The sequence below is a fragment of the Lonchura striata genome, chromosome 13 (assembly GCF_050655825.1).
Source record: "Lonchura striata isolate lonStrDom1 chromosome 13, ASM5065582v1, whole genome shotgun sequence".
Classification (NCBI taxonomy): Eukaryota; Metazoa; Chordata; class Aves; order Passeriformes; family Estrildidae; genus Lonchura; species Lonchura striata.
In genome coordinates, this window is record NC_140715.1 from 14,942,789 (window position 1) to 14,969,605 (window position 26,817).

General features: G+C 43.1%; 1 long non-coding RNA gene across 1 annotated transcript in view; it reads right to left on the minus strand.

Annotated features, from left to right (window-relative positions):
- Nucleotides 1-804: 804 nt before the first annotated feature.
- Nucleotides 805-26,817, minus strand: part of LOC146766188 (uncharacterized) — a 30,470-nt gene continuing 4,457 nt past the window's right edge. Inside the window, exon 2 of the long non-coding RNA XR_014958329.1 lies at nt 805-13,169. This is a non-coding gene — a long non-coding RNA (uncharacterized LOC146766188). The remainder of the gene's footprint in view (nt 13,170-26,817) is intronic.

Below are 26,817 nucleotides of genomic sequence, written 5' to 3' on the forward strand. Positions count from 1 at the left end.
TTAATTAGTTTAAGATCCAGCTTTTATGTTCTCAAATAGTCAGGTATGATCCTGGTTTGAATGTGGCTTTTCAAAAATATCCAACAATTATTCCCAGCACAAATAATGCCTGTGGAGTGGGAGTAGCGTTTATTTGGTGCAGAGGGAATCAGTTCAATCAGTCATTTCCATAGCATGAAGTTACAACAGGTCTGAAAAGAAGAAAAATATTCACAATAAAGAATACTAATCCCATAATTAAACAGGACAAATTAATCTCTGGGACAAAGAAACATCAAAGGTCAATTTATTGTTATTTGTGCTCAGGAAATTTTCTTTCTTATTCTGATAAAAATAATAAGACTGCAGTTTGTAAATACCTGTTACTTTTTGGAGAAAAAGAAAATCTGGGATTTTTTTCTCTTTTTGTCCATCCATTGTTAGTTTGATTTTGACATATGCACAAAACATAATGCATCAAAAATTGCTACAAATACAGGCAATCTGAAAAGATAATAAACAGTTCAGTGGATAGGAGAACAGAACAGTCTTACAACCTTCCAAAACAGCATCCTAATGTTCTGTTTTAATTAAATACAGATTTTCAAAAGACAGTTAACAGAGCAAGCACAACCAAGCAGGTTGGGAATGTTGATTTCTTTTCCTTAATTGTGTTGTGAAGCCACCTCCACAGATAATAGAATAACAAATTAGCATGGAGGACAAAAGAACACAGTAATGATACAAATGAATAAGGAGAAATGAGATGAGAATAAGGAGGTGATGGGGACCAAGCCATGCTGGTTTCCCCTGTCCCTCACCCCCTCTCCCAGGCCTGGCCAGAAGCCCCCAGTGACACCCAGCAGCCCTGGCCCCGTGTCACCCCTTGTCCCTGAGCCCCTGGTGGCCACTGGTTCTCCTTAACTGGTGTTTGCTACAAAGCAAAACATCCTCTCCTTGTCCACCCACCTTTGCTGTTTCCTCCCAGCCAGGACATGGAACACACATTCCCAGAGTTCCTGGGCTTAAATTTAATTTTGGAGGCAATCAACTTCAACAGAGCTGCTGATTGCAGCAGGACAGGGATTAGATCCTGTGTGAATAAAATAAAATTTATCCACCTTCCCAGTTCTAGTCTGCCCATGCTGTGCTCACAGTGGCCATTGCTGGGGGGAAAAGAACCACAATAAAATTGCCAAGAAAAAAAAACATTTTAAGGAATATATCAATAAACAGGCTTTTCCAAGGGTTTTTTCCCCCACAAACTTTGAATTTTTTTCCAAAAGTTCCTGCAGAAATCAAAATTCAAAACCTGCCACGGTGCTTTGATGCTATTTTTTTAATCATCAATCAAGCAGAAAGACAGCAACAGGATGCACTGTGTCATGTTTGTGTCATTGTAATGTGAGGCTTTGGGGATGTGTTAAAACCACATAAAAGTTTCCAGATTCAATTTGGATAAGCACTTCAAAATAATCTCACTGATTAGCTGAAGTCTGCTTAGCTGGACACACTTCAGGCATAGGCTTTGCCCCTGAATTTCCCTTTCAGTCTTGCTGAAAGCACTTTAGGAATGAAAACTTCACAGCTTTCTTCCTTGGGCCACTTGGAATGAGAAGAGCATCAAAATGAAAAGTGCTGGGGAAAAAAAAACAAACTTTTTCAGCATTTATCACAGTTGATGCAATTTCAAGGCACAGTAGAATTTTTTAGGAGATTTCTCATTTTACTGGAATGATTTTAACCCTTTCTGATACTGAGAGTAGGCAGTGGCTGCATGGAGGTTTCTGAGTCAGCATCCAAAGTCCTGCAAAAATTCATGGTTTGATTAGACCTGAAAATTGAAGGCCTCTCATCACCTGTAGTGCTCTAGATTAATTCTGATGTAACACCAGTTTTTCTCTAGGCTGTGGTGGAGAGAAAAACTGAATATCTGTTCTGCTTCTGTGATGTCCAAGTTACATTTTAAAGGCAGAGATGTGCAAAGGAAGGAAACACTGAGGGAACAAGACTGTGCTGCCTCTCCTTTAGCAGAAGAGAAGACAAGCATGGCCAGTGAGAGCCCCTTTGTCCTGGCAGCCAGTGTCCCCTGAGTCCCACCAGAGGCTTTCCTGCCTGACCTGACCCATGAGCAGCTTCTGGCATGGTTTCTCTTATATATCCTAAATCATATAACCCTGCCACCATATAAAAGTCAGGCCTGCATGGTCCTTCAGAACCTTATGCAGAGTTTGTGCTGGACCTCCTGCACCAGCAGGGAGCTGGAAAAGCCCATCCACCTCTGTGCCAAGTGCCGGAGCTGAGCGCTCTGCTCACCGTGCACACAGCCCCTGGAGCACAGACCCTGCAGACTCTGGTGGCTTTGCTGGGGCCCTGCAGTGCCACAGCTCTCCCAGATACTCCAGTTCCTTCCTCTCTGCCTGGCTGCTCTCGGAGCTCCTCACTCTGTGTTTTCTGCTGCACTCACCCCACTGCACTGCCTGCTGCCTCCAGCCTGGTGTGCAGCTGCTGGGGTCCCTCTGGGGCTGGCACAGCCTCACAAACTGCTCAGCTGCAAATTTCAAAGCCACCTGCCCTTCTGCCTTCTCCAGCCACCTGGTCTTTGAGAGATTTTTGTTGTTTGTGGGGTTTTTTTCTTTTTTTTTTTTTTCTTTTTTTTTTTTTTTTTTTTTTTATTGGCAGGCGACCCAAAACAATGCTGCGCAAACCTGACTCTCCAGGGGCTGCCCAGCTGTGTGATGGGTCACAGAGAGAGGAACAAACCCATCATGCTGGACAAGCAATTTCCGTGCAACTGGCAGAAATGAAAACTGACTTGCAGGCTGTGAAGACAGGAGGCAGAGGGAACAGTAATTGCTGTTGGCCAGGCAGAACACCCATTTCATTACTGCACTGGCAGATCCCCCAAAGAAACACTGCACACAAGCCATCAATTCACATTTAAGCAGTGAATAATATCAACAAACATCCAGAGGAAGGAATATACACAAACAGATCCTACTCCTACAGCAGTGTCCTATTGCTCTGCAGTTTTATTAGGGACTGTTCTGCCTCTCTTGCCAGAAATCTGTGTGACATGTAAAAAAGCAGAGACCTTTTAGGAAGGGTTTCTCAGGACTGCTGAGCATTTGGACAAATGATCCTAATCAGCCACAGAGTTCTGCTGTGCCAGAGGTTAGTGAGGACATGGCAGTTCCCATTCCCCAGGCAGTCAGAGCACCTTTCTTGAAAAACTACCACTGGCAGTGCCTGATACAACTTGGCCTGGGCACAGTGGAGTTTACCAGTGGGGAATCCAGTGAGAACTCTTTGGAGACCAAAAAACTGCCAGAGAGGAGCAAACATTCAGTGATGGGGGTCTGTGAGCTCTTCATGTGAAGAAGAGCTCATGTGAGCCCGTGTGCTCCTGACACTCTGAGATTGTCAGCATCTCTCCACTCCTGTGGCAGTGGGAATGTTCTCATGTGCAGGACACAGCACTGCTGTGTTATTCTGAGTACAGCACAGCAAATACTCTGGAGAATTCAGACACATCTTGCCAGACACCTCTCTGACACTTCTGTATTGATCACCAAGCAGCAGTGAGAATTATGAATGCCTTTTTTTTTTTTTTTTTTCAATTCCATTGCTGTGGAAAAAAGGAATGAACAAATATAAAGTTGAAAAAAGAATTAATTTCACTGAGTCCAGACAGATCTTGGATGCAAAAGCACCAGCTCATGATTAAAGTGCCAAGTAATAAACTGAAATAGTTCATTCAGGCTTGGAATCTCCTCCTAGCCTGAGACATGAGGAGTGAGTTTGTTTGCCTGCTTATCCTTCACCACCCCATTCTGAGGAGATGCTTGTTGGACTCTCCCCCCGGCACTCGAGAAACAAAAGGGGGCCCTGAGAGACCTTCTGTGCAAAGCTCATGTGGGCAGAGCAGTTTGAAAATTAAACTTCCTCCAAGCGAAACCATCCGTAATTTCCTCCCAAATGCCTCCTCCTGAGCCGAGGAATAAAAATTGCAAAATCAACAGAGGCATCTATTTTCCCTAAGGCAATGCACAGGAGCTGACCTAGCAAAAGCTTGTCTTTGTTTTGCTGCTACAGATTTTTTTCCTTTTGCTTTGGTCTTGTTTTGTTTCTAGTGGTACCAGTCTAGTTGTCCAAAGTGTGTCTGTTCCCATAGAATAATAATCAACTTCCTAGATCAACAGCTTTATGTAATGAATAATAAAAAGAATATCTGAGTAACACAACTCTGCAGCATTGTATCTTATCCATTCTTCCCTGATGAAGAAATTTAGAAAAGACATCATCTAAATATTTTTAAAAGGGAGGAATGATGCCAGAATTCGATGACACATATGCATAATAGCAGTGGGAAAAAAAGTTAACAGATATTAATATTCTTCTCTGGGAGGTGGACTTTTTGCTTAACTTTTCTTGGAACAAACAGAGTCTATGCAACAAGCAGAGCCAACACTTATCTCTCTCCTCTGTTATCTTATAGCTGCTTTAGCATTAAACTTTTACCTTTTGCTACTGTACAATTTTAGTGAAAGCCTTCAATTAGCTTCTGTCTACTTGTCAGAAAGCTATTTATCCCCCCTGTAGGTGTGATTTCTACATTTAGGACGAACTGTGTGCTCATCATCTTCGTGCAGAACCCTTCACAAGCTGGGGACCACAAAAGGCACATTCCTGGAAGGTGGAGCAGTTGTCGTGACTGCCAGTGGATCACTCATGGTACCCACACACAGCCCTGGGTGCCCCTGGCTGGCTCTGGGAAGGGCTGCAGAAAACCTGTGCTGCACAGGGCCTTGAGGAGTCTTCTGAGAAACATGATTTGCAAATAAAAATGTTGTTCCACGCTTTTCATGGGTAGGCTGTGCTGTGTCACAGAACCAGTTTAGCTGTCAGCTCCCGTGAGCCAGGGCTGCCTAACTGGTATTGAGAGTATGTCAAGAGAACAGCAACGAGGGTAACAGGCTTTGATGTGAACTTCTGCACACTTGGATGGGGGGATGATAAAATAAAAAGTGGAATACTATTTCCCAAAGCTGAATCAGGTTTTTCTGTGCTTCTGGTGGTTCACCAATGCTGCTGGTGGTAAGGACAGAAAGTAGAGGAGAAGGGAAAATGGACAGGGGGCAGTGCCAGCCAAGGTGGGAAGTAGGGATAGGGACCTGGGAATATAGTGGGACTTTTAGATAAGGCTTTAGGGATTTTTGAGGAGAGCTGTTTAAATATTACCTTAATTGTGAACATGGCAGAAGTCTCATCAGGCTTTAAAAAGTAAAAGTAAAGGTCAGCATTTATTAGACTACACTCTGGGGCCACTAACTTATGAAATAAATGGGTTCAGTAACCCATGTCCCTCTCCCACCACGCACCCACAGAGCAGGCCAAGTCTCCCTGCTGGCTCTCAGTCCAGAAATTCAGCCAATTTCTGGGTGCACACCTTTTGCTCTTTAGTCCTTTCTCAAGAAGCTGCTCAATTCCTGCATGCAGTGTACCCTAAGCAGGGTAACACCCTCTAGCCTGGGTGTTTCCCGCTAAACCTGGAGAAGAATGGACAGTGGAGCTGTCCATTGGTTGTCTGTATCAAGTACATTCAGAAAATAAGCACACCCAAAGATTTGCTTCCTGTCAGGTGTGAGATGATAAGAAGACAGAGAAGTATAGCAGCAGTGAAGGTCACTTAAATTGGGAATTAGACCCTTTCCCCCTAATTTTTCCCTGCTAATTAGACTCAGCAAATCCCCCTACCTTGCTCTGAACTTTTCTGCTCTCCTTTCTGAGTCCTTGGGCTGTTGTTTTTGCTGCTGCCCCCATGGAGCCGTGACCCTGGATGTGGAGCTGCTGCTCTCCCCTGGCTGAAGTCAACATGCAGGGCAGGCTGCACACAGCAAAGCTGTCAAAACTTCATTTAACATGATGGAAAGCCTTGTCAAGGGGAAAGGCTCCCTTATCCATCACCACGCTGCTGACACCCTGCATGGAGACCCAAAATGGCTGCTTGGCACAGATAAGGTCTTGCTGGTGTTTAACCTCCCCTCCCGGGCTGCAGAGGGGGGAAACTGTGATTAACAGCCACCTTCTGTCTGTGTGCTACAGGCTGAGCTCTTGGAAAGATGTCCATGGAGCTGAGACACCAGAAGTTATCATGGTGTTGGTGTCCTTTGTACCTGCATTAAAAAAAAAAGTGCATTGTGTTTTCCAAGGGTTTTATATTTTCTGCATGCACTGTGAGCCTGCCCAGCCTGCTGGACCTGAGGTGATTTTGTCCATTGGGTGACCAGAGAAGTCTCTGAGGTGACAAAGCAGGACAGCAGGATGAGAAGATGCCACATCCTGCCTGGCAGAGCAGGCTCCTTCTCCAGTCGACAGGCAGCACCTGCAGGATGGGATGGATATGAGCCCAGACACAGAGGCTTGAGTGAAGGGCTGGTTATCCTTAACCCAGCACACATGGGAAAGGGGACAGATGACAGTAGAGTTTTGGCTGCTCCAGCTCTCCTGGACACCTCCCCTGTGGGTTCTGACCCACTGCTGATCCCCACTTTGAGCACAAAAAATGAACGAGACGCTCTGCTCTTCCAGATGAGGGAAAGAGCCACGCAGAGACACAGACTCAAAGTTGCTCTAAATGTGGATTTTGCAATTTGTACTTCTCCAGTCACACCCATGCAACTCTTGTTGCATTGTTCTTACCTGCAGCAGAGCAAATTTGGATGAGGCCAGCCATGCACAGAACTGCAAGGTAGGGCACAAGGGGGTTCACAACTGAGAGTGTGGCTGATGGTGTTGGTTATCCTGAGGTGATGCAACCTTAACCAAGCCCTCTACTCATCAGCTCTCTGCAAATAAATATGTTGGAGTGGTTTTGAGGCCCCCCTGGGGGCTCTGTGGGCAGCTGGGCTGTGCCTGAGGAATGCTGAGGTGTGGAGGTAGGAACTTGGATGCTTTGATGCCTCTTGGGTTAGCTTGAAGTTTAAAGGCTATCTGAGGAGTTGGAGAAAGTTTAAAGCCATTTCTGAGCCGAGTGTGACTGCAGTGCTGCTGGGTTTGTACCTGGTGTTGGTACCTGGCAGGAGAGCTTCTCTTCCCTTTTCTGCAAGAGATTTTGCTCTCAGAGGTACCTAATCCTGGGGATGGGGTGGTTGTGGGGCAGAGGAGGTGGTTGGAAATGCTTTGAAGGAATGGTTTTAGCCCTGTAGCTGACGTTGATAAACCCAAAGGATCAGGTTGCTGTGGGGTGTCTCAGGCTGTTTTCTAGGATTTCATTATCCTGTTTAATTTCAGTCATCTGCACTGGTTGTTTTATTCTGTATCACTTCAGCTCCAACAGTAGCACGGCATGAGCCATCTTAAGTTTTTTCTAGCACTACTGAAATAAAGAGCACTTAATTTTATCTTGCATTAAACCAGCCTTGAATTCCCCTTGCCCAAAATTTCACCTGCAGCTTCCTTTTCAGCTGCCAGGAAAACTGCAGGTGACTTGTTTTGAGGGGAGGGCTTGAGATGTGCACAAGCATTGGCAGGAGGATATTTTTACATTAATATTGCTGCTCTGAATCATTTAGTGTCAGCTCAGAGCCTTCAAGCACAGCCATCCAGGACCTCTGATTCATCCTCCTGCTGAATGAACGGAGTGAGTGACCTGGAGAGGCTGGTGCTGGGGAGTGATCACACATGTGGCTGTGCTCTTCCACTGACAGGAGTTCCTGGTCTTGCATTAGCCTGACACTGTCACGTCTTTGTCTAAGTGCTGTTTGCATCACCCAGGCTTAGAGAAGCTGGTAATTTAGGATGAGCTGGCAATAATTGCAGAGCACTGTAATGAGTCTCTAAAACTACAGTGTAACTAGTCAGCTAATAGCCACAGCAAGACCTTCCTGGGTAATGCTGGAAATACCTTGGAGAGGTGAGATAGATAGTCTTTGTTTTTTATGGAAGTTTTATGTTAAGAGCTTTACTCTTTGGATCAAAACCTGGGTTTTGTCATTCTGGGGAAGAATTTTCAAAACTGAAGTTTTAAGGGTAGTTTGTGAATGTTGAAAAAAGCACCTTTTCATTTTAAGTTGTGTCATTGGACAATAAATCCATTGTTCTCTTTTGCTGGTCAGAGGAGAGTGGTTAAGGAGAGCACAGCTCCTCCAAGGATGTCCTGAGCTGGTAGAGATCCCAGACCTGCTGTAATCTCCCTGTGTCATGTGGATGCAATTTAGGAGACTCACTACTCTTTATTGCAGTTTATTAAAATAAGAAATCACATTAGAAATGTGCACTTCTGCCACAAGAAACTTTGACAATGCTGTTATGGCTCTGCTTGATACAAAACTCTGCTCCAGGTAACTCTTCAAGCTGGCACAGATCAGATCCAGCTGAAAAGTAATTTCATTAGTGGAGTCAAGCTCAGAAATGAGAAGCTGGAGAAGAGCAGCCAACTTTGAACAGGTCCTGCTTCCCAGAGCTCTGGCTGGGATCTTTCCACGGAGATTTCTGTGGGGCTGGGTTGTTTTTCCAGGTGATGCCACAGAGTGGAATTCTTGATGGATGGCAGCGAATTGACATGTTAAAAGGGCTCTTTCCTACATGTCACTTTTCCCTTCAATGCTCTCTGACTAACAGAGGTGGAATTGTTGTTACTGATGTAGGCAGTGGATTCTCCAGGTGAGGTTGTTACTTAGAGTTTGTGCAGAGGAGCTGCCCGAGGACTGTTCTGGGCTACCCCTGTGCTTGAATTGTGGGGGTTTGCTGGGGAGTTTGGACATGTAAATAAGATAAATATCTTGTCTCAAGTTTATTTACTCTTTTCCTGAGCTTTGCACATTTTGGACTTTGATTCCCTGCTTTGCAAGATGGGGCCTTTCACCTCATGAAGGGTACTTGGAAAATAATCCAAGATTCTCCAGAATCCTCCCCAGGTTCAGCTCAATGGCATTGTTCATTTGCAGAGTCCCTCTGGCTATTTGAACTTGGCCCTGACTGCTGCCAGCAGCAATGGAAGAGGGTTTTACCTACAGCTAGAATTGTTCCTTGTCACTGGGGCATTATCAGGTTTCTCAATTCCTGCCTTATGCTTTGCATAAATGCTTTCTCAGAACTCAATTTTTCCATTTCTTGGTGTGATTTAGGCAAAGTGTTTTTGCATGCCCTTCTGTGGAGGTTGGAGACTGATCTCTGCCAGGTTTCATGTGGGCTGTGGGGGTAGGTAGGTGAAATAAAAGCCCTAGAGCTTCCCAAAGCCAAACTTGTGCTGCAGGATAGATAGTAAATAAAAAGAAATGTGTCCAAAAAGCTTTTCGAATGAGAGCTGTTTACAATGACTTTGCAATTTTGGCCTCTAACAAGGTTCCTTTTGTTTTTCCTACTTCTTCCCTCTTGCTGTGAAGCCCTGTCCCAGCAAATAGAGGGTTTCCCAACCCCTTAGTGACAGAAAAGGGGCTCAAGCTGACCAGTTGCCATAATTTATATTCTGACACTACATGGGACATTTTTCTTGTGTACCTTATTGTGAAATATTTCTGAAACTGCATCAAGACTTCAGTGCTACACTTGGAGTGTTTCTATTTGTGTGCAATGGCTGAACAGCAACAACAAAATAAGAATCAAAGCAGATGGCAGCACAGAGATATCCTTGGTTTATTCAGATGAACCCAGGAAAATGAATATTTTGATGATTGGATGATATGTGTCATTAAGCATATAGGTTAGTCACCACTCAGTATTTTGTCTGCTCAACAGAGTATGTAAACTTTTAAACATAGACCACTATTTTTGCAGGGTTTTTTTGGAATGTATCCTGTTACAAATGTTTTAATAGCATCCATTCATGGGACAGAAATTGATGGGAGATTCTATTGATGGCTAGAATGTAAAAGATGATGTGCTTTATACAGGAGCCTCAAAGCAGTCCTTGCTTAATTTTTAGGCTTTTTTTCCTTCTTCAGAAAAATCTTTAGTTGTATATCATGTATTATGCCCAGGCTATCATGAGGTAAAGCAATCATCTTTCATAGCTTCAAAAAATATATCTGAGTTTATTTCTCTGCTACCTGTACAATTTTGAGTGATGAGACTTAGAGATGTGAGTTTTCTCTCTAAAAAAGGGGCTAAAAAGAAAATTCTGCAGCTAGTAATGAGAAAAAATAGTGTTCAAAGGTCAAAGATTTCTAGTGAAAATGGATTGTGAATGAGTATAATTTGGTACACATGGTGTTTGTAAATCTAAGACTGAGTAGGTGAGTTACTCCAAATAATTCCAGAGTTCTTGGAAGTGATAGTTCATCAAAGGTATGAATGCAAGTCCTAGGATAAGAATGGATTTTTCAGATTAAACATCCAGAGCATTGTCCCTTGCAGGGTTTTCTCTTGTCATGTCAGTGTTTAGCTGGGAATCCATTCTTGGAGTTCAGGTGTGACAAATGCTTGTGCAGCAAGCACTGGGAACAGAAAAAGGAATCTGACTCCTTTAAGGGGGAAAAAAAAACACAACAATCATTGAAATCCAGCTCCTGGCCTCGTGCAGAACCCTAAGAATCCCAAATTGTTGCCCAAATGCTTCTTTAACTCTGGCAGCCTTGGGACCGTGGAGTTGGTGTTAGATTTTCTATTCATTCCTAATCTGTGGAATTCCTTCAGCAGCACTGGCACAGTTGGAGGGTTGACATGCTGGAAATGCATTGTAAGGAGTGAGCAGTGGATAATAAGGAGGGAAGACTGAGTTAAATAAGTGTTTCCAATAGTCTGAAGTTTTAATTTTTAATAATATACAAATTCAGCCTCCTAAAAAAAAATCACAAATTGCTTGTGAATTCTTGCTACTTAATAGGCTAAATTTGCTCTGTTGCAGGTGAGCACAATGCAACAGGAGTTGCATGGGTGTGACTGGAGAAGTACAAACTGAAAAACCCACATTTAGAACAACTTTGAGCCTGTGTCTCTGTGTGGCTCTTCCCTCATCTGGAAGAGCAGAGTATCTTGTTCATTTTTTGTGCTCAAGTTCCTATAACTCTGCCAAGCTTTACATCATGAAAAGAGGAAGAAAAAAAAAAAGGAATTATTTCTCATTCAGTGGGACTAATAACTGAAGAATAAAACACTGAGTAATTTCATCAGCTAATTCCTACAGGGAATAAAAAGCAGAGAACTTGAGCTTTTTGGAGCTGGGTTTTTAAATGTGGTTTCTCTACTGAAGAGTAGAGCTCTTAGACACAGACCACTTTGCCTGATAATTTCAGCTCAGACTTTCTCTTTCATAATGCAAACATTAGAATGGTTCTGTAAGTTGTACAGATGAAGTCAGATCTCAATTACATTTATGTTATTCTTGTTTCCAGGTAGTGCAGCTGGACCCACAGGTGTCACTGTGTTTGGTCAAGAGGAAGTAATTATAAATATATGATGGTATATAGCAATTAGAAACATTTTAATTTCTGCTGTTTTCCCCTCCCTGTTCTAGTGTTGCTTTGCTGCAGAGGTTGGTTGGAGTCAATGTTCTGTCAGGGAGAAAACACCTCCCCCTTGGGCACTGGTGGATTGTCCTGGTTTGGTCCTCTCCTAAATGCCTTGTGATGCTTTTTCCTCTCTGAATGCATGAATAACCTGAAAATATCCTTTAGAATTGGTTAGATTAAAAGCATCACTTGTGCAAGGGTCTTTTACAGTTCACAGGAAAAGTCCTGAATTTGACTTGAGTATGAGCTTTTTACTTTCTACTGAAATGCTAATTTGTCTTTCACACTGGTATTAAAACCTAAGCTTGCCTATACCAATATTTTCAATAAAAATACTGAGAGTAGGTGGGATGGATCTGCTTAAAATATTTTTATGGTGGATCCAAACTAGTTTGTTTATTAAACAGTGATTGGACTCCCCTGGGTCTGAGGCAATCTCACAGTAGGAGGGCCCCAACTACATTTTCACCAGGAGAATGGGGTAACTCCTCTCTCTGAGAAGTGGGGAATGTCTCAGGGTGCCAGTGAGATGAAGGGGGCAATAGCTTTGTGGCAGCTCTCCTTTGCCCCTCATGCAAAAGTCCAGAAGTTAATTGCCACTGTAATTTAATTGAAGGAATTGGATGCCTGTAGATGTGTATCTTCAGGAGGTGTAAACTATCACTGCTGAATTTAAGATTTAATCTTGCATTGACATTTAAAGTTGAAACCAGTAGTGAAGCTTCCAGTGAATTCATGGGTGCAGGTTTAAATTTAGACTGCACTTGCAGAGGAGCCCTAAGGCTGCCCTCAATTCCAAACTCCAATTCTCCACAGTCAAAAAAAACCACAGGCTTGTCCCTTGGCATAGCTGGAGGCCTCTTCTCAAAGCAGCAGGACTCCAAGGACCCAAAACATTCAGTGCCTTTTTATCCTGCTGATTGTCTCCCTCCTGGATGCTGCAGCCTCAGAATAAACAGATGAGCTAATCTGGGAGTATCAGGCTCTTTAGGAGGAGTTTGTCATCCCTTAAGCAGCATGTGTTTTTGTGCTTTAACCTCGGGCTCTGTCCACACCAGCAATATTGCCATCGTGTTTCTGTCCCCTTCTGTCAGGAGGTGCTTCTCAAACAAGACAAGAGTTTGCAGGGCAGGGAGATTTGCTGTTCAATCAGAGCCTCTGGGGAGTGTTCACACACCAGGATCTTGTCCAGACACGGATGTGGCTCTGGCTGGGTGGTGATTTGGAAGGTGAGCTGGGCTTTGCTGTGCTGGGTGGATGTGCCACCAGTGCTGCCAAGTCCCTGTGCCATGAGCAGCCACCAGAGGATTTGGTTCTGCTGCCATCCCCTCCATTAGCCTGCAGGAGCTCTCCTGTGTTTATTTATATGGCTAAACAGGCAAAAACAAGACAGTATGTCAGAGTCAAATTACTGAGTGTGGCCTCCTCCTTCAGCAGGAAAGGATGGCTCTGCTGCACTCGTTCATCTCCCTCTCGCTGGAGAAGTTGCACAATGAGCAGTGAGAGGAGGCTGCCAATCCAGTGAGCAATCCTGGAGATCTCGGAGCAGCTAAGCGTGTTAATTAAATTGGCATTGCAGCAGGAGTTTGAGTTAGCAGGCTACCAGCAGTGTTTCAGAGCAGTGTTCCCTTCCCCACACAGTGCTCAGTCTTCCCAAGTTTAGATTGATTTGGCCAGATTCTTTGCTGCCTTTCATTGGCTTTTCATTTCAGGGGAGCTGTTCCTGATCTGCATAACTCTCTAATCAGAAAAAAAGATATGCATTAATTCAGTGTTTTATTCCTGTTTATAGGCATTTATGTTATTTACTCTAGAATCTCTCACTTTTGCAATCTGTTCTTTCTAATGTATTTCCTCATTTTTAGGTAACTGTGGGGCTCAGCAGGCACAACTCAAACTTGACAGACCTTTTGACACTGATCCTATGAGACCAACCATCTAGATTTCTTATCTCTGCATTAATAACCACAGAGATGGGGTCACACAATGCTGAAAAGCCTGTGCTGCCATCACAACAGCTCAGCTGTTTACTTCCAGCTGAATAAAGATAGATATCTTTTGGGATCTTGCTTTAAAAATATTGGTACTTGTTTTGTGTCTGCAAGAACTCTCATCACTTACTTCTTGCCTCGTACAAGGCAGAACATTTCCTCTTGATGCAAAGCTGTGTTTGGGCTTACAGATGATAAATGTTTCTAACCAGGCTTTGGCAGCATGAACCAGGCACAGCTCTGTGGACATCAAAAGTGCAGTGCAATAACAAATTCCAGTGCAAGTGCAGTGGGAAGCAAGCCATGAACTTTAAAACTATTTTCTATGGGCTTTACAGTGTGATATCTTCTAGGAATGTTGATTCCAGTGGATGCCAGTGGCAATAATGAACTGGTAGTCCCTTGTGTGGCTATTCACAGGAGGTCAGCAGTAAAGAAGTGACTGATTCAATGACTTCTCTTGAAAAAGTTCAGTCCTTGGGTTTGCCAGCTCTTCAGCAGCCTGGCCCTTTGTCTACCTGGGTATTGCCACTTTTGGAAGAAAATTGGGCTCCATTTCATTACTGTTAGTGAGCATCTGGTAATTTGGAGTGGGAAAGAGCAGGTGGAGCTCATCACTGCATCCTAGGACATTATGGCAGCATCTTTGGAGGGAGATATAAAGTTATCACCTCTTCAGGTGCCATTAAGACAATACCTGGTGTGCAGATGTCTCGTCTGAGATGTCAGACAAATGCTCAGTATTAAATAGGGGAATGAAAATGGGAACACACTGCCTGCAACTCCCATGTGAGGGTCTGTCTCACCCCTTCAGCATCTGAGGCCCCCCTGCCCCTGTCCCATTTTGACTGCTTTGCTTTAAAAGCTGCTGGAACTAGTTCATGGGGGGGAAATCATTGTGCCTCTTCCTCTAAAATGGATCTGTAGGAGGCTGGATGTGCTGAACTAGTACATTTCTAAGGACAAAAACTCCTAATGTTTTTGAAGATTTTTTTTCCCCCTGTTACCATGTTGCCAAGCAACATTTTTACAGTATCAGCAGCTGGGGAAACTGAATGTCTGAAAATGGATTAAAGGAGAAGAAAGAAGGCACCTGTGTTGTCTTTTGGCTATACCCTCTCACTGCTGAGAAGGTGTACCACTCACTCCACCACTGGACTCCCAAATTATTAAACTAGAGCTTGGCTTTATTCATCTTCATCTGTCTTTACTTGTATTAGTACTTGAAAGAGATGAAAGCCTTGTGCTAATAGATTCCTAAATAATAGGGCTGGGACAGCTCTGAGAGGTCCTCCAGTCATTTTTGCCACGGGAGGTCAGCTGCTGTTATCCCACCACTTGCAATGGTGGGATGACACCAGAGCCAGAGCTTCTACTTATAAATGTAGAGGTTGTTTCAGCCTGTACTCACACCCCTCTTTTCGACCCACAGCAGGTAACAAATGTCTGTTCCTGTGGTGGAATTTTAGGAGGTAAAAAATGATGCAACACCTGATTCCCTCCCATCCTGCTGGCAGCAGAACCTGCTCTGACTTAATTGTGACAGCCTGAGGCAAGTGGCAGAGTCCCAGGGCTGCTTTGGTGTTCCTAGGGAAGCCTTTGTCTTGTATCATTTGTGTGGATGGGACACTGGGGACCCCACTGTACTGAATGCTGTTCAAACATACAGCAGTAGAGACTTCTTGCTCTGCAGTGTTGAGTCAAACTTATTCCCAGACTTTTTAAAAAGTGCATATATTACCATAATTCTGAGCTCGACAAAGTTCAGTCCCATTGGGGTAGCAGTCTGTCATTACAGAAAAAGATGGTTTCTTCTCCAAGGAATATGTGCTCAAAGGTGTTTTGCAAACACTTCTCTGACTCTTTGCAGCTTCTGCTTAACTTCAACACTAAAATATTTTCTAATCAAGGTCTAAAATCACATTGAGACTCAATCTCAGGTGACCTTCTAACCACTCAAAAATTAATGAGCATTGAAGAAAAGCTGAGCTTTGGATCTTCATATTTTGTTTTACAGTCTGGGTGATCTATGTTTGTTCTGTGCAGGGCAAAGGAAATTCTCTCCCTCCTTGAGCAGACAAATTGAAAGCAATAAACTTTGAGAAGACATTTGGATCACCATAGATGTTGAGTCTTTAGCTTTCTGATTAATAGGATGGGAAAATAACCTTTAACAGGAAGCAAGAAGAAAAACCTTCTCAAAGAAACTTCTTTAAGGATAGAAAAACCTGTTTTTAAAAGTCATTACTGTAAAGACTTTTGGGTTATAGCTGAAGGTGTCTAAATCCCAGAGCCATAGAAAGAATCCACTTAAGGTACTGGGTGTCTGGTGAAAGGTAGCTGAACAGTATTTTAGATGTGTTAAATATTTCCAGGGTTTTGTCACTTCCCAGTCACTAAAACACAGGTAACTTTTCAGCTGGTGATAAAATAAATAATGCTGCTCCTACAGATAATAGCTACTTTGTACAATAAAGAGTAGATACAACTACTTTCTAGAAGAGTTTCTTGAAGATATTTCAAAAATGCAGAAAATATTTCCTTCAAGCTCTCCAATGTCGGAAGCTGAGGCTGCTGTAGATGCAGCTGGTGGGGTCCATTGCTTTTTGACTAGACAGGAATATTAAGTTTTTTGTAAAGCACTAAACTGTTTGCATTAGCAAGTGGTCTTAGATCTGTGCAACCAAGTTCTGGAGTATATTTTTCTTTTGGTAACTTCTGGCAGGCTTGCAAGAAGAGCCTATTTCCCTTCTGAGCTATTACTTTCTCCTCTGGCAATGTTGCCTCTTCCAGCTCCATATTTCTTCCACTATTTCTTTAAGTTTCAACTACATCAGAAATTGAAAAAAATTCATCACAATGGCTAAGGATAACCTAACAGAGCACTTGGCTCCTTGGGGAAGGAGAAAAGAGAGAAACTCCTTGTTTCCCATTTTGTTTTTGCAAGGACTTTAGAATCAGGAGTCTGACCTTCTCCACAACACTGAACAGAGCCTTTGTTCCTTTCTTCTCCTCTTTCTTTGAACTGTTAAAATATCCCTGTTGCTGTGGGATGGAGGGAGTGTGGGTGTGGGGAGGAAATACCTTCCACAGAGCTGATTCTGTCACCTTTTTAACAGCAAAACTCTCCCTGATGAGTTGCCAGTGACAATTGCTAGAACAGCTTGAGCCTTTGCCTTACAGATGTTGGAGCCCCTCAGTTTGAGCATAACTTGGGGAAGGAATCACGGAACTCTGGGAATGTGGGATCATGACAGGAGTTATAACCTCCTGTTCCTGAAGATTGCACACACTGGTGGCACGTTTCTTCATAGAGAATGGAGAAATGTCCTCATTCACCCACTAGTTCTGCAGCTCTCAAATGATCCTTGCCTATTTATCATCTGGGTCAGTGCTGGTTGCCTTGGGAGTCTCTGTCCCAGCTGAGCAGGGGAGGAGGAGGAGGTGTCCCACCAAATAATAAACAGAGTTTGTGTCTAATATCACAAGGCTTGAACACAGCCCTGGACAAAGTGTTGTATGAAATCTGTTGTATCCTTAAGTGCTGCAGAGCTGCAAAGCTGGCATTGCTGCTTCAGAGCCCAGCTGTGTGTCTGTTATTAATGACGAATATTATATAGTCACTCCTTGGTACTTTCTGTGGGGGGAGCATTGCCATTTGCCTCCTACTACAAATAATTATAATCAATTACATATTTGCTGAATTTTTCAAATTAATCTTCAGCAAATATATCTAGTATGGTAACTGCAGGCTTTATCCAAAGCCCATTACAATCAGTGGAAGGATTCCTGCTGGATTTGGCAGGTTCTGAATAATACTGTGAAAAAGAATTAATGAAAAACGCTTCTCTCTCAGAGACCTGACCTTCTGCAATAATTACTTTATGAAACAGAATTCAGAATAGAGTATAAGTTTTTGTCAGACCTGCATGAAGAACTTCACTCATTACCCACTGTATTTGCACTGTGTGATGCACAGTGACTACATCTCTAAACTTGGAAGGCAAAAAAAATAGTCTGAAATATGTCTGTAGGCACTGCAGAAACAGCTTCAAAATATCTCATGACATAACAGTGATGTTACATCTATTGGACCCATGCAGCCTGGTGAAAACTGGGCCAAGGTCTCATGCCCTCCTTGGTGAATCACCAGCTTTAGGATGTGATGTTTCCAATCTACATTTGACCTAGACTAGAGCAAGGAAAACACTTTCCACTTACCCAGCTGGGCTCAAGCTGGAAGTCAAAATGTCAGTGTGAGAACATGGTGCACATGAATAAGGCATGAGTGCAAGACACCAGTGTGAGGCCATGGCTGTGAGCACAGGAGGAGAGCTCAGTGAGCAGAGTGATTTCCCCAAATTTATCTAAACTTAATGTAGAAGGCACTTTTTTTGGTTTGTTTTTTTGGTATAGAAAGATCTAGGCTGTTAAAGGGAGGTTTAGTATGTTGACTGAGCAAAATCATCCCAAGAGCTCTTAGGATGAAGGCTCAGAGTGTGCCAAACTGTTTCTGCTTGGAGCTCTTTCCTGTTCTGTGCGTGCTGGTGTCACACCACATCAATAAGCACTTCTGGGAATTCTGCAGCTGCTCAGGAAAAAAGCATGTGGTGAGAGGCAAAGTTATGCTGTGGATTAGAAACTGGGATCAATACTAAGGTCAGTGGAGGATTTTAGTGGTGAGATTTTTAAACTATTTAGCAATAGTGTGGAAAGGGGCCTAGGGATGAAGTGACAACTTCTGCAGAGTGTATAAAGAAACGCTGCAAACTAAATCAGCTTTCCATCAGGGTAGCCAGAGCTACCCCAGACCAGCTGAGCTGAATGAACCAAACATCTCCAGGCTGGAATATGTTCAGAGCAGCCTTAGTGTGGAGATGCTGCAGGACCAGGCAGCAAATAGAAGTAACTGAAATGGAATTGGGACTTTGTAGGAGGAAAAAAGGGTGAGGGGTCAGGAGCGGGACAGAGAGGCAGGAGTTTGAAGGAAATTGTCCTGGATTCACTTAGGGCTTTGTTTTGCTTGTCATAACATCATGAAATACATCTTGGGGATCTCTATGTGAGAAAACAATTTAATGCAAATCCACTTGCAGGCTGTTGTGGCCTTTTTTGCCCTCCATCCACTGCTCCATATGGCTGTGATTAATAATGGCCACAAATTATTATACTGATTATCACAGGAATGAAATAAGGACCTTTAATGAAAGCGAATCAGCTTTTAATTGAGACCTGCTAAGATGGGGCAATACAGTTGATATGAGTATGATCTGTAGCAAATGATTCCACAGACATTTGCAGACATTCCACAGACATTTGAGAATTAATTTTGTAACAGATGCAAAGGCCAAAACTGTGGATGTAAACTGGAGACAAGTTGGCTCAGAGCATCTGGTACAGTTTTGCTTCATGCTCTAGGCTGAATCTCACCTTTGCCTAACCTGCTCCTGTCTCCCACCAGCAGCTGTCCACAGGCATATTTGTACAAGTGCAGCCCCTTGCCAGTGCATGTCATGGAGTTTTGACATCTGCCTGAAATCCTGGAGCTGGCTGCTCGGGGTGTTAGGATCTGACTTAATTTCATGCTTGTGCTCAAGGATGAAATAACCAAATTTCTTGCTAAAGCTTTAAAAACCAGGCTGTGACGGGCCAGTCTCCTGCAGATCCTGTTTTTCCCCCTGTGCCTATTTCAATATGTTGTGGTGCCCTGGGTCTCACTGCAGAAGGCTGGCAGTGCTTGTGCTGCAAACAGCACCAGGGCTCCTGCTGGGCTCAGCACAGAGGGCACAGGGCTCTGGGGAGCTCCCTGCCCACCCAGCCCCACTCCTGCTGCTGCTGGAGCATCCCCAGCTCCTACCAGCTCAGCAAGGAGGACTCCAACCAATTCCAGAAATGGAATTCATACTTAACACAGGCTCATTCCCACTCCCTTACTGCAGTGGAACGCAGTCCATGTACTGTCAATAACACAAAAACTATCAAAGCTTAAGGTTTGTATAAATAGTGAAAACTTCCTTCACTGCCTGATCAGCTTGTGGAAAGTCTTACTCCTCTATACAAGCCTTTCATTTTGCAAGCAATAATAAAGTGAGATTTGTGTTATTTTTCAGGGACATTAGGAAGCCCCTTGCAGGTCAGAGCTATCAGATTTCCACAGTATCTTTAATGCAATTTTCACAATGCTTCTTGGAAGCGTGTTGCTATTAACTTCCTTTCACAGATGAACTGAGGCAAATGGAGTGAAACTTAGAAAACTCTTCCTGTCCAGAGGTTTACCATCCCTTTCCCCCATCCCTAAAGAGCTGTTCCAATATGAAATTAGTCCTCCATGTAGGAGTTACATTGAGGTGCAGCCATCATCATATAAATATAGCATTCTTTTTTGGAGTGAAAGGGAACAGATAATTTCACACCTAGAAAGATTTCCATTTGGGATTGAGTTTTGCTTCAGATTTGGATGTGCCATTGATGGGAATAAGCAGCTTGTCCAATACTAATTTTTAGCAGTACTCTTGTGCCCTCACTCCATCCCTTGAGATCCTGAGCATGTTTGAGTCCTCATGCAAAGGTGAGTGCAGAGACTCCCCAACAGCTGGTGTTGTTTACAATGCTGGGTAGTTTTTATGCTCCAGTTTTGGTTCTTAAACCTGCTGCTAAGTCCAGCAGGACATCTCAAGAGGAGCTGGATTTATTATGGATTGCTGTTGAGAAGATCCAGGCCATGCAAAGTGACTGAGATTTTATTCCAGTCACAGTATCAGACAAGAATTCACCTGCTGCAGAACTGTTTCTGAATTCCAGGTTTCCTTTAAGGAAAAGCAGCAACATTTTTCCTTGATTGTGACTATTAAAGGGCCATTAAAGTAAACATGTTAAATGGAACATGAAAATATGAATAGAGGGCAGAGATTAATGCAGCATCATTTATTGATGTCAGAAGAAATAGCACTAAGAGATAAGACCTTTTATTTAATACAAAGCAAGGTTGGTAGGTGCATCTAAACATTAAATCTATTGCTTGATTGATGACAAATGTGCTGTTCACCGCACATCTTGCACACTTGCTGCTGTAGATATCAAGTTTTGTCCTTCTCTTCTACTGTCAAAAGAGAACTTCCCCAAAACAACTGAGAATAAATGTGTACTGTTGAATGGCTTTTTTCTTGCAGACAGTCATTGCCTAAGAATTTATCTTTAGACCAGTCATTATAGCCCTAGAAGATGTACAAGGTTTTGGCTCAACAAGCAACTCCTTTGTTCTGGTGCAGATAAAAATAAATTGAGTTGAGAAAAATGGTTGTAGGTATGACCCAATTATTTTAATCAATTAGAAACGTGGAGTGGGAAGGGCAGGCAGTGCTTCTGGAGCATCGTGGTTACAGGTCTGGCATGTTTGAAAGCCAGCCTATTTTTCCCACCATATCACTTGGTTTATTAAAAGGTGTTACTGTACCCCAGCAGTTCTACCTCCCTCATCCTTAGGCTGTAATAACAGCATACACTTTCCAACATTTATATTACTAAAAGCATTCAGGATGCAGAGAGCAGAAAATAAGATATCAGTGAATAAATTGAATCTACTATCAGAAATAAGGCTGAGCTATTGATGGATTTTTAAGTATGTTCCATTTATTAAATGTCCCTATTTTTTAAATTTGTGTGAGACACTACTACAGATTTTCCCATCTGCTGTAGCTGTCACAGAACACAGTGACAGCAACACAGGGAGCAGTTCAGTGAATTTTGGTGTTTTGCTTCTAGTAATGGCATCTACCTGACACACTTGCTCTTGGCCCATTTCTGTTTAGGGGAGTTTATTGCTATCAGCTGTTTCAAATGCAAGACAAAATGGTATCTGCCTCTATGAATAAAAGAATTTTCTACTCCACACTGCAGAAGTGACACTTATATTAGCTGCATTTAATATATGTTGATGGGATTAAAATGTGCCTTTATGAATAAAGTTTCCTGCTTAGGCAATGAAATGCTGTCTGTGTAAGTGACAACATCACCAAGTGCAGAAGGGAAGGGATTGGGTGTGCCTGGTATTTGGTTTAGCAGGAAGAATACACTGATTTCAGCTCTTTTCATGAGGCAGAAGATGCATTGTTTTAGTTTAGGTTTTCCAGTTGCAGTAGCAATTTCTACAGCAGCACATATGTAAAGTGCATATACTGGGTTTATTATTTGGCTGTATAACTATGTTTTCTGTATATAAAAGCAAAAAAAGTGCCTTCCTTGATAGTCAAAAATCTTTTCCTTATTCCTGAATTAATATTAAATAAAGCAATTTTCTGGCATGTACTATGTCAAGGTGTAGATTTTTTTTTTATTGAGTAAATTGGCTAGGGAGAGTATTTCGATATCAAATGCAAAGACAATTTGTTATAATCAAGGCTGTCTGGGACTTTAGTGCTGAGGTCTGAGTTATGCATAAATCAGAGGAGGAGCAAAATTATATAATTTTATTCTTTGTGATATTTCCCATGTGTTGTGAGTAATATAATGCAAAAGGGAGGTTATGCTGCCTGGCTGGCTGTGATTTATGCAGAGATTAAACATGGTGATCATGTCAGGAGTGCAATGTCATCACAACAATGACTTTTGCCATATGCTCTAATGTCCCACCCATTGTTACCCTTCTACTCCTGCAGCAGTCAGTGCACCTGTGAACATCTCTCTGCTGTACCTGTACAACACAACTGTGAAAACAGGCTTTACATTGAGATGCCACACTTCTGTTTTGACCACTGCAAGTATATTCAAACAAGCTTACCTTTTAAAACAAACAAATGAAAAACAAACCCTGAAGATTTTGAATAAAAGCTGAAAAAAATAAACCACCAAAGCCACAAGCATTATTTGGATCAGCTTGGATAAGAATTTCAATAGGAGCTAAGTGCTTATGGTGCTTTTCAAATGTGTAAAGGCTTAGTCAGCAACATGGTAAAAAGTAAACTCTGTATTTTTTTTTCCACTCCATCTCAAAAATACCTTTATTAAACAGCACGGAAAAGATTTTTTTGCAAACATAAGTGACTCTGTTTTGATTTTTACGTATTTTTCAATAGTATAACTGTGCCAGGTGAGCTTGGATCTGCTACTTTAGCACCTTTCCTTGAGTAATTTATTGCCTCTGTCCCCATCCAGGTTATGACAATCCAAGCTCAGCTTGTCACTATTTCTCTCACACGAAGCAAATTTTCCCCCTCTGCCTGTCTCAGCCTGGTTAGACAAAGCCCATGTCATTTCAGGCCTCTGCTTGTGGGAGCAGATTAAAATGAGATGTTTGAGGCTGGTACCACCCTGATCCATCTGCCCCATTCCCCTCCAGATGCTGCTGCCCCAGTGATGAACAAGCACCTCGTGAATCAGCTCCAGAGCTGCTGCACTGCTCAGGCTGGGCACTAAAATAAAACAGAAGAGCCAGTTTTAACCTCACCCATCACAGTGTGACAATGTCGACTCTGACTGCAGGATTACAAGCTGGTATTTTACAAAACTTCCAAATTCAATTGCAAACCAAAATCTCCAGGATTATTTAAAAAAACCCAAATAAACCACAAAAAATTTTTGTTCAGCTTCATGACACATCACTCTCTTTTTAAAAGCAGTGCTTAAATATCTGTTATTCTGTGAGTTTCCTTTCCCTGCTGTTCCAGACAGACTCTAAGTACTGATGCTGTGTTTATTCAGGACAACAAAATATGTTCTCTAGTGAGTAACAAATTGACTTCTTTCCTTGTTCTTTTAGAGCACTATGAATTTTGTTTGAAAGGGGAACAGTTTTCTCTTCAGTGTTCTTGCTGCAGCAATTTGCTGTCACTTCGTGGGACTGAAGGGTAGTGAAAATGTCTTTTTAACAGACAGTACAATAATTAACACCACCAAAAGAAAATTAACTAGCACAGCAAGGCAGCACAAAGTGAGCTGATGGGGGGAATTTTTTGAAGTTGCCTAAAGAGCTGTAGTGCATCCATCCTCCTGTCAGAAGTGACACAAGAGCAGCCTTTAACAAATGTTATTAGTCAGCTGTTATCCTTCAAAAAAAATTCAACTAAGTGCTTATCAAAGCACTTTAATTTTATGCAGCTCCCCAGATACTTTCTTTGCAGGGTTTCTGGGAGAACGAGCTGTGAACAGAGCTGTGTCCACCTCTCCTAACAGGAGAACTACCTCCTAATTTTCTGTGCTGAAAAGCAAAAATTCCCCTAACCCAGTGAGATTTTGAGCCCCCAAGCACTGTGTAAGGCTGGTGTGGTCAGTCTGCTGCCAGCAGAGCAGGGACTGCCAGGCAGGTTATTGACCTGCTGGTTATTAACCTGCCTCCACAGCCTGGGCCCCTTCTAAGCAGTGACCAGAAACTTGCTTTTTAATTCAGATCTTCGGTTACTAAACCTTCTCAAACTTCCTAAAGATGGATCAGCCAGGGGCAGCTTAAGTGTTCTTTACAGCTCCTTTTTTTGTTTAATAACTGGAATTCCCTGGAATGAAGGGAATACTATAGGATTGCTTTTATTGGTTAATAAGCCTTCTCCTTTTAGCTCCAAACTCTCACAAATTTTCCCCAGAGATGCACTAACCTGCCTGCCAACTTGCTTTGTAGCAAAAGTGCTGCCTGTGCCAGATGTTCAGAGCTCCTGAGTTGGAATTCCAGAGACAGTGAGATTGCTTTAAACACATTAATAACACCTAATCTTTGGACTTCTGAGCTCTAAAGTTCAATAGAGCCGTGTCTTTTTGACACCCCACCCCAATTTTAGGACTCAAAAATGCAGTTTTGCTTTTATGAACAGATGCTGAGACAGCATTTAAAGTTCTGCATGAAATTTAAGATGGATCATTGAAGGAGAAGCTCAGCTATCGTGAAGGTGGTGATGGGATTTAGATTTGGCATGTACAGAAAGCCAAACTGGAACAGGGCAAGAGAGATCAGTCTCCAGGGTTTGGTAAATTTAAAGCCTGTAATAAGCACAATGTGGGGAAATGGGCTTAGAAGTCAGACATTTGCAACTCTTGTGCCTGACATTAAGGATTACACAGACACAAATAGAACAAGTATCAGCTCTCCAACTCTCAGCCTACTCCAACAGAATATTTGAGTCTTTAGGCTTCTCTTTGCTCAGATAGAAAAGCTGGACAGTTGCTGAAATTTCCACTAATCCTACCAAGATGCTTTCTGATCTATAGATGAACATTTTTTAAAACAGAAAAAAATACCCAAAGTAAATTTGTGATTGCAGTCCTGCTTCTCCCCAGAAAAGCAAGCTCAATAGAAACTATTATGAAAAGATGTATATGAGGAAAGCATCCTCTGTAAGATAAAGCAGCACAGCCTCTCCTGCTCCCCATAATGTTCTGCCATGAAAGGGTGGCTTCACAAAGACACCCTACAATCCCTGGAAAAGTCTCCCTACTTCCCAATCAAGTTAAGCTGTTGGAGGTTGCCAATGTTCCCTCAAGGAGGATGCTGGTGGCCTCCAGGGAGCCTTGCATCCTTTGGAACAGGTCCTGGAAAGTGCTACAGTGAAGGATGGCTTCTGCTCCTGTTCCCCAGCATCATATTTTTCCCAGCAGGAGGAATGTTCAGTCATTTATAGAAATCCACGCTTCTCTCTTGGCTGCTGCCTTTCAAAGGGCTGAGTGAGAGTATCCAAAAAGAGGGGAAAGATATTCTGAGCAGGCTCCCTCCACGTCACACCTGCCTGAGTGCTGCTTGTGCTGCTGTTACCACAAATGTGCATTGTTTTCAGCCTGTGGTCTGTTCTGTTCTCAACACCTCAGTGAGGCATATAAATTTAGCTCCTGTGTCATGTCTGAAGTCACAAGAATAAAACCTCACCATCAATTATGGTTTAATCCTGGGGAGGTTTAGGATTTTTGCCTTTAGCTGTGTTAGCACCAGTTTCCCCAGGCTGGAAGCATTGATGAATCAGAGTATGATGGGTGTAGCCTGGGAGATTTTATTCCAGGTTGGCAAAAAAGGGGAGTGAGTGCTACATAGGTGAGTTATTTTGGCATGTCTTGTTTGCACTGATTTGGGTAGGCAGAGATGGAAAAGGCTCTGGCTGGGCCTGCCAGGTTCATTGCAGTCCAAAAGAGGAGAAAGAGAGGAGCTGGGTCACTCCTGTTGGGAGATGTGTGGGGGAAGGCCTCGCAGGCTCTGGAGACACAATTTGCTTGTCCAAGCAGGGCAGTGAAAGAAGGGAAGGGGCCACAGTGTGCTGGGTGGGATTTGAAGTCAGCACAAGAGATGGGAACAGGATGCTTACCATTCCCCATGTGAGTGTGGGAGATAAGGGTACAGATTTTACTCCCCATTTTCAGCCCCCATTGCAGAATAAGTTGTCCAAAAAATGGTACTTATTGAGAGAGCATCTTCCCCATGGCAAAGGAGCAGTGAGGACAGACAAGCAGTGTCTCAGGTACTGCCCTGCTCTGAAGCCAGGCCTGAACCTGCCTGGGTTTCCTGCTCCTGGCAAAAAGCACTTTTACTTAATAGTTCATACACATTTTCAGCTTCTCCTTGTGTACCTGCACAGGCCAGTATTTAATGGCATGATCCCCCACTGCCTCTGTTTAGACAAAGGTTTCACTTGCACAGGCAAGGACTGGAGAGGATATCCTGCACAGAATGGCATAAATCTGTAGATTTGTGGATGTGGCACATGAATAAGAAATCCTCAAAATTAAGTGTTTCTGCAGTCATGCTGGGACAACAAGGCAAGATGCTTAGACCATAAGGGGTACACAGATTAATTTACTGGTTTGTAAATCACTCTCATACCGCAGAGAAGCAGCTCCGAAATTTGTTTTTTTATATGAACAAATTTATGTTGTGTTATGAAAAGATCCCCAAAGGACCACGCATAACAGGGCCAGACCCATGTCCTGTTTAGACCCAGATGGGGGAGCAGGGAGGTGCAGAGGGGCTGTTGGTCCCTGGAACAGGCAGGAGCTGCAGCAGCTCAGGCACAGGGATGTCTGTGGGATCTGCCTGGCTGTGCCATACCCAGCCACTCTCCTCACGTGTATCCCAGCTCAATGAACTGGCTCTCAAGGATGTGTGCTGAGAATGGAGTAATGAGCAAATGTAGAGTTGGGCAGCTGAGTCAATCTCTGAGTCAATCCCTGTCCTGTTTCCCAGCCTCCTCAAGTGCTTCCCCTGTGGTCTGAGTACCTTGTCTTGCACACTGCCTCAAATATTTTGCTTCATCTGTGGGTATCAAGAGACAAGTTCTGTGCAGTTCCCTTTTCTGTATTTGAAGACTATTTCCCATTAATCCTAACTGTTGATTAAGCAGCCTCAGATCCTTGAGGTTTCCTGCTCAGCTGTGTTTGCCAGGCTGTGTGATGGGCAGCCAGCTGTCAGATGAGCCCTGTGTGTGTGTAAGAGC